Raw genomic sequence first — 12,326 nt, 5'->3', positions numbered from 1 at the left:
AACAGTGTGTCAAGACTAGTGTATTTCCTTCTCTACAGTACAGTCTATAAAAGGAGCACATCATGTATCTGTTTTCTAGCCTTCATATTACTCCTCATTGTACTTCAGGAATGTGTATTGATGAATGTTTCATGGTTTATCGCCATGATTATTATGGCCCCCTAACACCACAGTACCCCAGGACGTATTCTCCTTTTGGGCATCTTGTGCTTGACTGCATATGTTGTTTTAAAACGTCTTTTTTTTTGTCACACACCGGATAGGTGCAGTGAAATGTGTTTTTTTTTTCAGGGTCAGCCATAGCCGTATGGCACTCCTGCAGCAAATTAGGGTTAAGTGCCTTGCTCAAGGCCACAACGACAGATTATTCACCTTGTCGGCTTGGTTATTCAAACCAGAGACCTTTCGGTTACTGGCCGAACACTCTAACCGCTAGGCTACCGGCCGCCTTTTAACCCAGATGACCATTCCAATGACCAATAGCTATGGTTAAGAAAGGATGAAGATAACTTTAGATGATTCTTGGAGTACCTTGTTTTCCCTGGGTCATGTTCATTAGGCACCAAACGGAAAGAAAACAGACTGAAACAGAGAGGGACTTCCTGAACTTGTCCAATAAGAAGTGCATATTTTCGTTTTCCATTGCAAAATATTTTCCTACAGTGTGCACTAATGAATATGACCCTGCTTTTTTCTAGGGTGTCCTGTGGACCAGAACACCCCAACAAACCCCAATGTCTCCTTCCGTCTCACTCCCACATCATCTCACCGCCACCAGTGGCTTCACCGGGGGCAGCTTATCCTTCAAGAGCATCCAACGACTAAACGATAGGACCCCCACACCTGTGTGTTGGGGGGGGGGGGGGGGGGGGGGTGTTTGTGTTTGTGTGTGTGCCTGTTCTCTGCAGCTCTGAGACACTCAATTTGCAGCCTAATTGAACCTTCCCAAGCATCTCTGGTTTTAAGGCGCAACACACACACACACACACACACAAATGTACCTGTGCAATAAATAAATGAAAAATAACAGCTAAATTGAGAAAAAGCCATGTAACGGCATCATTAATCCTAGTTAAATCAGACCACCTTTCAGCGCCATCTAAAGTGTCCTATGTTGTCCTATGGTGGATGTTTAACCAGGCCAGAATAGTACAGCTTGGCTTGGCTTGGTTTGTCATATAATGTGTGAATCAGGCCAAGCTATGTGATTAAGATAATTAATTCACAGAGTTTTTTTTCTCGATGGAAGCTATTGCCAATGACTTCCCAACAGAATGACTGTAGTTCTGTTCAGTTAGTCACTGAAGTACTACAGGTGACTAACTAGGTCTCTTCTCTGTGTGCGCCCGGTGGCGACAAAGACACTTCATACTGGATGGCCGTCGTTTTGTGAGCTCCGGCCCAACTTTGCTATTTTATGATTCTTTTGGCGTTTATCTTTACTTTATTTTCACGAAACGTACCCGCTATAATTTCTTATAACCGACAATAACTTTTGAACTTAGATTCATATGCCCTGGGCTCTATCTGTAATTCCGACCCAATTTTGGGGGTATGCAAGAGGAAACACCGGCATTACAGAGGTAAGAGAGGGGGAGTCCTGGCGAGATGAAGGCGAAGGGAAAACCGGACACCTCTTTCCTCCATTCTATTAGCCAATGTTCAGTCACTTGATAATAAGATGGATGACCTCCGATCGCGGATTTGCTACCAACGGGACTCTCGTAATTGCAATATTCTCTGCTTTTCTGAAACATGGCTTTCAGACAAGATACCCTCATGGCTATCCAACTCGATGGATTTTCCATTCACCGAGCAGACAGGACAGTAGAATCAGGGAAATTGAGAGCGGGAGGGATTTGCCTCTTCATCAACAACAAATGGTGTGCTGACTCGAGCGCAGTGGTAGTCTCAACCCATTGTTAACCCGTCTTGGAATACCTAATGGTCAAATGCCGACACTCCCGAGGGAGGTTTCAGCTGTTATCGTGACTGTTGTATGCATTCCACCTCTACACAAGAAATATAACAAGCTGGCACTTAACGAACTGTACAAGGTTATAAACTTACATCCGGAGGATGCCTTTCTTGTCGCCGGCGATTAAGATTCTGAGTCATTAAGACACGTTATGCCCAACTTCCATCAACACTACTCCTTCTTCACTAGGGGCGATAAAGTCCTAGACCACTCTTACTCGACCCACAAGCAAGCATACAAGGAGCTCCCTCTTCCGTCATTTGGCAAACCAGATCATGACACCATACAGGAATTACCTGTGACTCGCTCCGTTGAGAAATTATAATCAGAATCAGAGATTATGCTACAGGACTGCTTTGCTAGTGCTGGTTGGAATATGTTCAGAGACTTCGATGAGCTAACCACCTCCTTCACTGGCTTCATAAGGAAATGCATCAGCGACGTTGTCCCCACAGTGGAATTCTGCTACTTCCACAATCAAAAGCCCTGGATTAACACTGAGGTTGGCGCTAAACTAAAGGACAGGGATACCATACACAGGGCTATCGCAGACAATCCTGAGGCTACGGCTGAGGACAGGAACAAGTACGACCTCCACAGAGTGATCAAATGAGCAAAAGGACAATATAGGAATAAGGTAGAATCATACTACACAGGCTCCGACGCCTGCTGCATGTGGCAGGGCATACAGTCTATTACGGATTACAAAGGAAGACCAGCCGTGATCTGCCCAACGATGCCTCTCTTCCAGATGAACTCAATGCATTTTATGCACGCTTCGACAATAACAACACCATACCCCCATCGACCCAGAGGACTGGGTGATCTCGCTTTCCGAGGCAGACGTTAGTCAGGTCTTTAATCAGGTCAACACTTGCAAGGCCGTGGGACCGGACGGTATTCCAGGGCGCGTTCTCAGAGCATGCGCAGATCACCTTGCAGGCATATTCACTGTAATTTTCAACCTCTCCTTGTCCCAGTCTGTAATTGCCACATGTCATAAGATGACTGCCATCATTCCTGTTCCCAAGAACTATAAGGCTTCATGCCACAATGACTACCGCCCTGTAGCACTCACACCTGTAATCATGAAGTGCTTTGAAAGGCTGGTTATGGCACACATCAAATCCATCATCCCAGACACCCTAGACCCACTCTAATTTGCATACCACCCCAACAGATACAGTACATAGACGATGGAATCTCGATTGCACTCTACACTGCCCTCACCCACCTAGATAAAAGGAATATCTATGTGAGAATGCTGTTCATTGACTACACCTCAGCGTTCAACACCATTGTCCCCTCCAAGCTCGTCACCAAGCTTACGACCCTGGGACTGAACACCTCCCACTGCAACTGGATCATGGACTTCCTGACGGGCAGACCCCAGGTGGTGACGGTAGGCAACATCAACTCCGACACGCTGACCCTCAATACGTAAGGGTATTAATATTGCTAATCTGTTGCAGTAAGGTTGTGAATGAATTGCAGTACGTTTTGAATGTGTTGCAGTAAGGTTGCTGATGTGTTGCAGTAATGTTGTTAATATTGCTAATGTATTGTAGTAAGGTTGTGACTGCGTTGCAGTAATGTTATGAATGTTGGTGATGTGTTGCAGTAAGGATGTGAATGCCATCTGTGCCCATTCAACCAGTGGAGGCTGCTGAGGGGAGGACGGCTCATAATAATGGCTGGAATGGAGTAAATGGAATGGTATCATACACATCAAAGACGTGGTTTCCATGTGTTTGATACCATTCCATTGACTCCATTCCAGCCATTATTATGAGCCGTCCTTCCCTCAGCAGCTTCCACTGCATTCAACATAGCCTAGATTTACGTTTGTATTACTTCTAAACATAATAACTTATTGGGGATTCTAATACGCTTAAAATGATGTTTTGATTCTTGATTGGAAAGTCGCTAAGATTATATTAGGTTGTGATCTTTGCAAAATAACTATTTTGGATGCAGCAGTTGTTAGCGAGAATGCTAATGCTCATTGACTTAGGCTGTAGCAAATGGTAGCCAAAGAGCCATTTTACTGGTTGACGTTTAAGTGTTTTTTAAGTATAATGCAGTTGATTTGCAATGATTTTACATTTTTTGTCATTTAGCAGACGCTCTTATCCAGAGCGACTTACAGTTAGTGAGTGCATACATTATTTTATTTATTTTCCATACTGGCCCCCCGTGGGAATGGAACCCACAACCCTGGCGTTGCAAACGCCATGCTCTACCAACTGAGCTACATCCCTGCCGGCCATTCCCTCCCCTACCCTGGACGACTTGTGCGCCGCCCCATGGGTCTCCCAGTCACGGCCAGCTACGACAGAGCTTGGATTCGAACCAGGATCTCTAGTGGCACAGCTAGCACTGCGATGCAGTGCCTTAGACCACTGCGCCACTCAGGAGGTTGATGAAGCAAACATTATATTAAACAGGACATTCATACGAGCCTTAAAATCCAATTATAATCAAAAAGTAGTCTGAAATGCACTCCCCCGTGTTCTGCCACCAACTTAAGCGCTTCGCTGTCGTGCGGTAATGTTTTCAAATACATGCGCTCAAGTTGGTGGCAGAACACGGGGGAGTTCTTATAGCCTCTATTTACACGTTGCTTATGAGTGCATTTCAGACTCCTTTTGGATTATAAAGTGCTCATCACACATAACATAGCCGGCATTGCTATTATGATCTTTTACCACTTCACCAAATCTTTTCCAAACATGTCTTTTCTGGCCCTCCCTCTTTATTTTCTCTTTTTTCACAGCTTTTGTCTTATTGAATTAAACTTCAACAATGTCCTTTTTGCCTATGTGGATTGACGATAACTTTTTCTGCCCGTTCCTGTTACAGGAGGGGGTCGCAGTTCCGGAGCGACCCACTAGGTGTCATCCTCCGACAACCTTAGGCACCTCCTCACTCACAGTCGGGACTAATCATCATCCTATTGGTGTCACCTGTGTCTATCGGTTCACCTGTCGGTTTTTGGAGACTTATTTGCTCCACTTTTCTTTTATCGTGATCAGTCCGTTATTTTGTATTTTGGCTTTGGGACCACCAGTAAAGATCCTTGTTTCACCATCTCTACCTACTCTATATCCTGCACCGCACCTGGGTAACACCTCACCCCAACCCTTACAGAAAACTGAGCCAATTTGGACCCAGCGGAGCGCATTGGCAACACAGGGAGCTATGCTGAACCAACCCGACCAGTACCGGCAGCTGGCGGAGCGGAAGCCACGGCAGCGTCATCTCCAGTCTCGCCTGCGACATCGCAGAACCCCGCCTACCACCTCCGGAGAGGTATGACGGACATCCAGAGGGCAGCAGGGAATTCCTCACCCAGTGTTCCCTGGTATTCAGCCTACAACCCTCCTCCTTCCCTACGGAGCAAGGCCGGGTGGCCTACATCATCACTCTGTTGACGGGTTGGGCCCTTTCCTGTGCTACCGCGGAGTGGTAGAGCCAAACTCTGATGTGCTCCTACTCCTACCAATTCACCCGGGAGCTACACAAGGTGTTCGACACCTCTCGGGTGGTGTCGGGGCACGAGGCCGGGAGGCGGCCCACGGCCTGTCGGCAGGGTGACCGTTCGGTGGCGGACTACTCCGTGGAGTTCCGGACCCTGCCTGAGCGACTGGACGCCTCGTCAAACTCTCGAGGACAATCGACGTTGTGAGAGGGCGCATGAGAGAGGGATGACGCAAGGCACTCCTCCGCGTCCCCCTATAACCCGGAGGCTTTCTGGTGATTCAGGAGGAAGCTATGCAGCTGGGGGCGGTGCGCTGCGCTTGTCCAGGATGGAGAGGCAGAGGCGTCTGCACCAGGGACGTTGCCTGTACTGCGGCCAGGCAAGTCACCACTGCGACTCATGCCCGGAGAAGCCGGGAAAAGGGAGGAATTCGCTAGTATCGGGAGGGGTGCTAGCAAGCCGGAAACGAAACCCCAACTCCAGAGACTCTAACTTTTCTCCCCGTCAGGGTTCAGTGGGCCTGCGCTGCGTGTCGGGCGCATGCACTGGTGGATTCTGGGGCCGCGGGAAACCTGATGGACGCGGGGCTGGCCCAAGGGTGGAGCGTTCCGTTACTCTCCCTCTCCGAGCCGGTTCCGGTCATGGGCCTGGACGGCCGGCCGTTGGGGTCTGGCTTCATCACCCGGCGCACTGTCCCCGTGCGTGTCCGGGTGGCGGGGGGGCTCTAGGAGGATATCCAGTTTTTCATTGTGGACTCTCCGGAGTGTCCCCTCGTCCTCGGGCACCCCTGGCTGGTCGTCCGCAAATCCTGGATAGAATGGTCCATGGGTTGGCTCATCCTGGAGGGAGGCTCCGCCCCCGTCCTGTTCCGGTCTCCACCGACCACTCATCAGCCCAAACCATTGTCCCAGACCACCTACCAGTCCTCACCTCTTCCCCAGGTCCCGCACTCCGAACTGCCTACCGTCCTAGCGGTGGACGGCGGCTACAGACTCCGTCACCGGTCCAGACCTGGCAGGCGTTCCCCCGGGAGTATTGGGATCTGGGGGAGGTGTTTAGTTAGAGGGGTGCCAAGGGCCTACCGCCTCACAGGCCTTATGACTGCGCTATCGATCTCCTGCCGGGCGCCATGCCCACACAAGGGCGATTGTTTTCCTTGTCCCGGCCGGAGACGCTGGCCCGTGTCCTTAAAAACTGCCTATAACAAATGTAAAAAATATTGTTGTTGTGTTTCGATGTGTAGTATATTCAAAACTTTATAGTCTGTTGTTTTATTGGGTTTTACTTTCCTAAAACAATAATTTTCTACCTCACGTTTCAGCTGTTGGAGAATATACCCCCATAGGATGACAATGCCCCCATCCAAGGGCACGAGTGGTCACTGAATGGTTTGATGAGCATGAAAATGATGTAAACCACATGCCATGGCCGTCTCAGTCACCAGATCTCAACCCAATTGAACACTTCTGGGAGATTCTGGAGTGGCGCCTAAGACAGCGTCTTCCATCAACAGAACATGGAATTTCTCGTGGAAAAATGGTGTTGCATCCCTCCAATAGAGTTCCAGACACTAGAATATATGCTAAGGTGCATTAAAGCTGTTCTGCCTCATGATGGCCCAACACCCTATTAACACACTTTATGTTAGTGTTTTCTTTATTTTAGCAGTTATCTGTATATTGTCCCATTTACAACCACCCATATATGCAGACTTATTTCATTTCAAACTTCACATTTCTCTAGTATAGGCTTCTTATCGTAATGAACGATATAAACAAATGTGCACGATAAATGGTTAGTTTGGTCGGTATCGTTAATTCTCGGTTTATCGTCCCAGCTCTACCCTGTATTATGAATCAGGCATCTGTGTCACAGAGCCTGTAGTGTTGATTGATATGTCATAGGTTGTGCATTGGAGCACTACTAAATAATTTACTGTGATGTTTCTATGGATGGATTCATCTATATTTAAACTGCTGTTTGACAAGGTCTTCTCCAGAGGGAAGCGAGACCTGTCGTTAGCCCTTCTTTCTCCAAACAAAGACAGAGATCATGAACTGACATCACCTGATTCCAGAGTTGATTGTTTGAAAGAGAGCGAGAGATAGAGGGGACTGAGAAAGGCAGGCACATGGCTTTGATGTTTCGGTGCCGTGGGGAAGCCTTGGGGTTCTCTCTGTGGAGACTGAGAGAACATGTTCATTACCTGTTGCCATTTATTTTGCATGGCTCTGCTAGGCCTCACCGGGCCCAACCATCGCTGCAGGCAAGTAGGACAGAATGGGAGGTGATGCTGCTGAGAGCTCCCCAGCAGGAAGGCTCTCTCTCTCTCTCTCTCTCTCTCTCTCTCTCTCTCTCTCTCTCTCTCTCTCTCTCTCTCGACACCGTTTCATCCCCTACTGAAGCATGCACAACCAACCACACACACAACAACACACACACACACAGTCTATTTACTGTATACTTTACCAAAAGGTTTGTGTGAAGTTTTTTTCTCTAATCATCTACACACACACACTAGTTGTTACTACCAGACTGGAGAGGGAAATTGTAGTAGTAACAGCTCATTGAAATGGTCGTCTAGCTCCAGCCTTCATTTAGAAGATAGGGTTTTGGGGGAAAGTTAATAAATTCTTCAACTATTGAGACATTTCACATCTCCATGCCTGGAGGTTGATCACTTTTCCTTTATGTATTTGCACATGAAATTTGTGCACTCAAAGAAAATAACTTCCCTATACCGCCAGTATGTGTTATCTTATTTTACACTCACCCTGGGAATCCATTTGGCGAAGAGGTTTAAAGATTTACAATGACTTGCCTGCCATTTACCAATCCTGCTGTGTGTAATTGAAAGAAACGCAGTGTACCGATACGAGGTTGGCCTTTGAAAGTGTGACGACTGGATGCTCCCCCCCCTCTCTCTCTCTCTCTCTCTCTCTCTCTCTCTCTCTCTCTCTCTCTCTCTCAATAACTCAAACTTAATCTTTCTCCCACCCTCTCCCTACACCCTTCTCTCCTCCTCCCCTCTTCCCTTTCTCTCTTAACACACTCTCTCTCTCCCCTCCCCCCGCTTCTCTTTGTTCAGTGTCATAATGGACTGTGACGAGTGGAAGCATATCAAGGCACTGACCAAAACCTTGACCCACCTGGAGGTGGTCATGTTCCACCTCAAAGTGGGCATGCTTGCCCCCCCATGTGTCCCTGTGGCCCAAGGAGACTGTGCACGTCCCCCTCAAATACTAGACCTTTGTCTCAGACCACTCTGTGGCCCCCCAGGTAACCTAATACATCGCCCTGACAGCCAGATGTTAGAACATGGGCTCTAGTTTATCAGTTCGCCCAGGGATATTAGCCATAGCCTGACTTCTATAACTAGGTGAGAAATGCAAATATAGAGTAAAGATAGGGTTAAAGCCATACTTTTGGGTTAAGGCCATTGGGAGTGCAGGATAACTATACACAGTTAGAGTTTCTCTTATCTGCAGATCTTATCAGCGCTTTACAGTTTTATTATCTAATGTACATTTCCAGATGTCTTGGTCGATTAGAAGATTTATAAATGTATTCATGTTTTGTTTTTTATCTACTACTTGCAGGGGCCATGTTTTATACCCAGTGGCAGAAGTATTCAGGTGGCCAAAAAGCATCCGTCCAATACTGTGCTGGCCAAGTCAATCAAGGTATAGATGGACAACCCAACCTCTAGATAAAAACGTGTCCAGGGGTAATTTCTTGCATTGGGATGGGATGTGTTTTCTGTTTTAAATGATTTTCAGTGTGCCATGTGATAATCTAAGGAATTATTGTTTGTGCCTTAGCGTGCCATATGATAATGCTTTATATTCAAAAAATGTCCCCCTTTGATATGGTTGAAGAATCCTATTGCTTGTCTCTGGAGGCTGGAATTATGCTAGCATATGGATTTCTGATTTGTAACAGATGTTTGCTTCCCATGATTATATATAAACCTCCACAAACATTATTATTTCTAAACCTTGTGAATTTTGAATTTGAGCTTGTTTTAGAAAGAAATATTCTACTTGACCTTTATTCCTGCCTTCCTCAATGGAGTTTAGTTCAGCCTGGTTTTCTGTTTATCACACGCCAACCATCAGATTGTTTATTTGGTCCCGCTTTAAAATAAGTGTTCCTAATACCTTTGTGTTTAGATTTTACTGTAGTTACATAGACAGGCACAGTGTAATAACAGTGTATGTCAAATAGTCTTTGCTGCACTTGATTAAGATTGCCTGACTTTAAACTCCCAACCAAAGCCCTAAACCCATGACGCGGCAAATTGTGAGCACCCCGATGACCTACAGGCACCAGTTTCCATCCCCCTTTGATGATGCTTCTGAAGATGCTGTGGGTGGTGCCAGTGTTGGCGTGCTGACAGCTGTTGGGGGTTGTGTTATCAGGTTCAGTGGGTTTGATGGATACTGACCTCTGACAGACAGAAATCCTGCTCAGAGCAGCATTACTGTGTGTGTTCTGTGTGTTGTGTGTGTGTGTTCTGTGTGTTGTGTGTGTATGTTCTGTGTGTTGTGTGTGATGGAATAGGTTAGTTAGTTTAGGTCTTAGGAGCATAAGTAGACACTACACTACCACTTCCACACTAGGGGGCAGCAGCAACCGGGTCAGGGGTGTGGGCAATTAGAGATGATAGTCAATCTGTAAGAGAGAGGTGGCCAGAAACCTTTCTGCCTGCCTGCCTTTGTTTGTTTTGTGTTATCTATTTAATTTGGCCATGCCTGTTCGTCGTTTTTTCTTTTTGTATATTTACTTTCATCACCATTTTGAGCAAATCATTTTCTTGGGCTGGCCGACACATGGGAGGGAGTCAGGTAATGTTGCTGTCCCCTTTGCACATACATACAACAGGTCCGCATACACTGATTTCTCACACAGATGCACACATTAAGTCAGCTTACAGACCATTTAGCTAGAACTAAGACCCCTAGAAATTAGGAGTGTTGCAAAATCAGTAGGCTAGTTAATCGGTTTCGTAACAGTGAGTTTATGTGTGTTTGTGTGTGCATGTGTGTGCGTGTGTCAGACCTGAGTTCAAATACATGTGTATTTGATCATTTTTCTTTAAATATTGATTTTCTGTTCAGTTCTATTTGATTATTTTCTAGTGCTGAGCGATTAGTGCTTTTTGAGGTCGGTTCAGTTTCAGTTAAAAAAAATAGTCATGGTTTTCAATTTCGGTTTCAATAAAAAAATTTAAACATTAAATGCATTATGAAATAATGACATTAAAATTGTTTTAGAGCTTCCCTCAGCCATCACCTGCATTTTCCCTGACACTGACAGTGGATTGAATGCTGTAACACAGAATAATACAATTAATAAGAGCCCCATGATAGTAGTGAACGTCCATTACTGCTTATCACTTATTAACCATCATATATTCACACTACTTACTTTACTTTCAGTTGTGTATATTACTTAGTTTTTATTTGATGACTATTATTTTTAATTCCTTAAAGTCATAATCTCATCTCTGCTCAGGCAGTAACAGTCAGCCAGCCAGACAACCATGACTCATCCTATTTAGCTAGGCTAGTAGTAGCTAGCTATCTGACAAAATAGTTGCACTAGTTCTACAAAGTAGATAAGGCATACTTTCAAGACAGCTTATTACCAACTACTAGATCTATAAATCAGGTAGAGCTACCTCACGAACACGAACTGTCTCTATCCCTCTCACCGTTGTGTTGCCATTCCTCTCTCATGCGGTTTCATATGGTCTGTGTGCATCTGCCTCTGTCCGTGGCCGAAAAGAACAGATGCAATGAATTATGGTCGTTGTAGTAAATTACCACATTTCTGCACTGAACTAGATTGAATATATGCCTAATGAAAACTACAACTTCCAATCAGCCCATCGTCCCACATAGTTCTTGACTTAATTTATCTTGTGAATGATTTGATTTCTCTCTAGAGAAACGACACGTTGAGCACCCAAAAAAACCAAACTAAATGAAATTAAAGTAATTGAACCGACATCGGTGAATTAGTTGTTCAAATATTGTGGCCCGAATCAGCTACTTATTGCAAGGATTTTAAAGAATTTCAAAGAATTTCCTATAAATAGCCTGCTATTTGAAAGTATTTTCAAATACTATTTCTTGCTATTTGTATTTGTATTCATTATGGATCCCCATTAGCTACTGCCAAGGCAGCAGCTACTCTTCCTGGGGTCCAGCAAAATTATGGGTTAAACAACACACACAAGCTCGCCATCAGGTGTGCACTAAATGCTCTGTTTGTTCTCTCTGTTCTCTCTCCCTCTCTTTTATCCCAATCTATCCCTCTCCATCGCTCAAAACCTTGTCTGTCTGTCTGTCTGTCTGTCTCTCTCTCTCTCTCTCTTTGAAAGTATTTAATACTATTTTCCATTAACTTGGTTAAATGCCTGAGAGTGTATTTGAATCAGTGTATTTGAGTATTATCAAGTGCATGCCAATACTTTCCAAGTGTATGTTTCAAATATGTTCCATTATTCAACTACTTGTCTTTTCAAAAAAAGTATATTTGAATACTAACTTCGAAATGTATGTAAAAGTCATTGAGATACACTGTATTTGAAACAGTATTTGAACCCAGGTCTTTTAATTTATTATTTATTTATTCCTTATTTTACCAGGTGAGTTGACTGAGAATACGTTCTCATTTACAACAACGACCTGTGGAAAGTTACAAAACATAGTAAAAATACATAGTTAACCTACAAAATACACTATATATACATACAGTAAGGGAAAATAAGTATTTTATCCTCTGCTGATTTTGTACGTTTGCCCACTGACAAAGACATGATCAGTCTATAATTTTAATGGTAGGTTTATTTGAACAGTG

The sequence above is a fragment of the Coregonus lavaretus genome (genome assembly GCF_964263955.1).
Source record: "Coregonus lavaretus genome assembly, chromosome: 20".
NCBI lineage: Eukaryota > Metazoa > Chordata > Actinopteri > Salmoniformes > Salmonidae > Coregonus > Coregonus lavaretus.
This window is presented reverse-complemented; position numbering follows the sequence as displayed.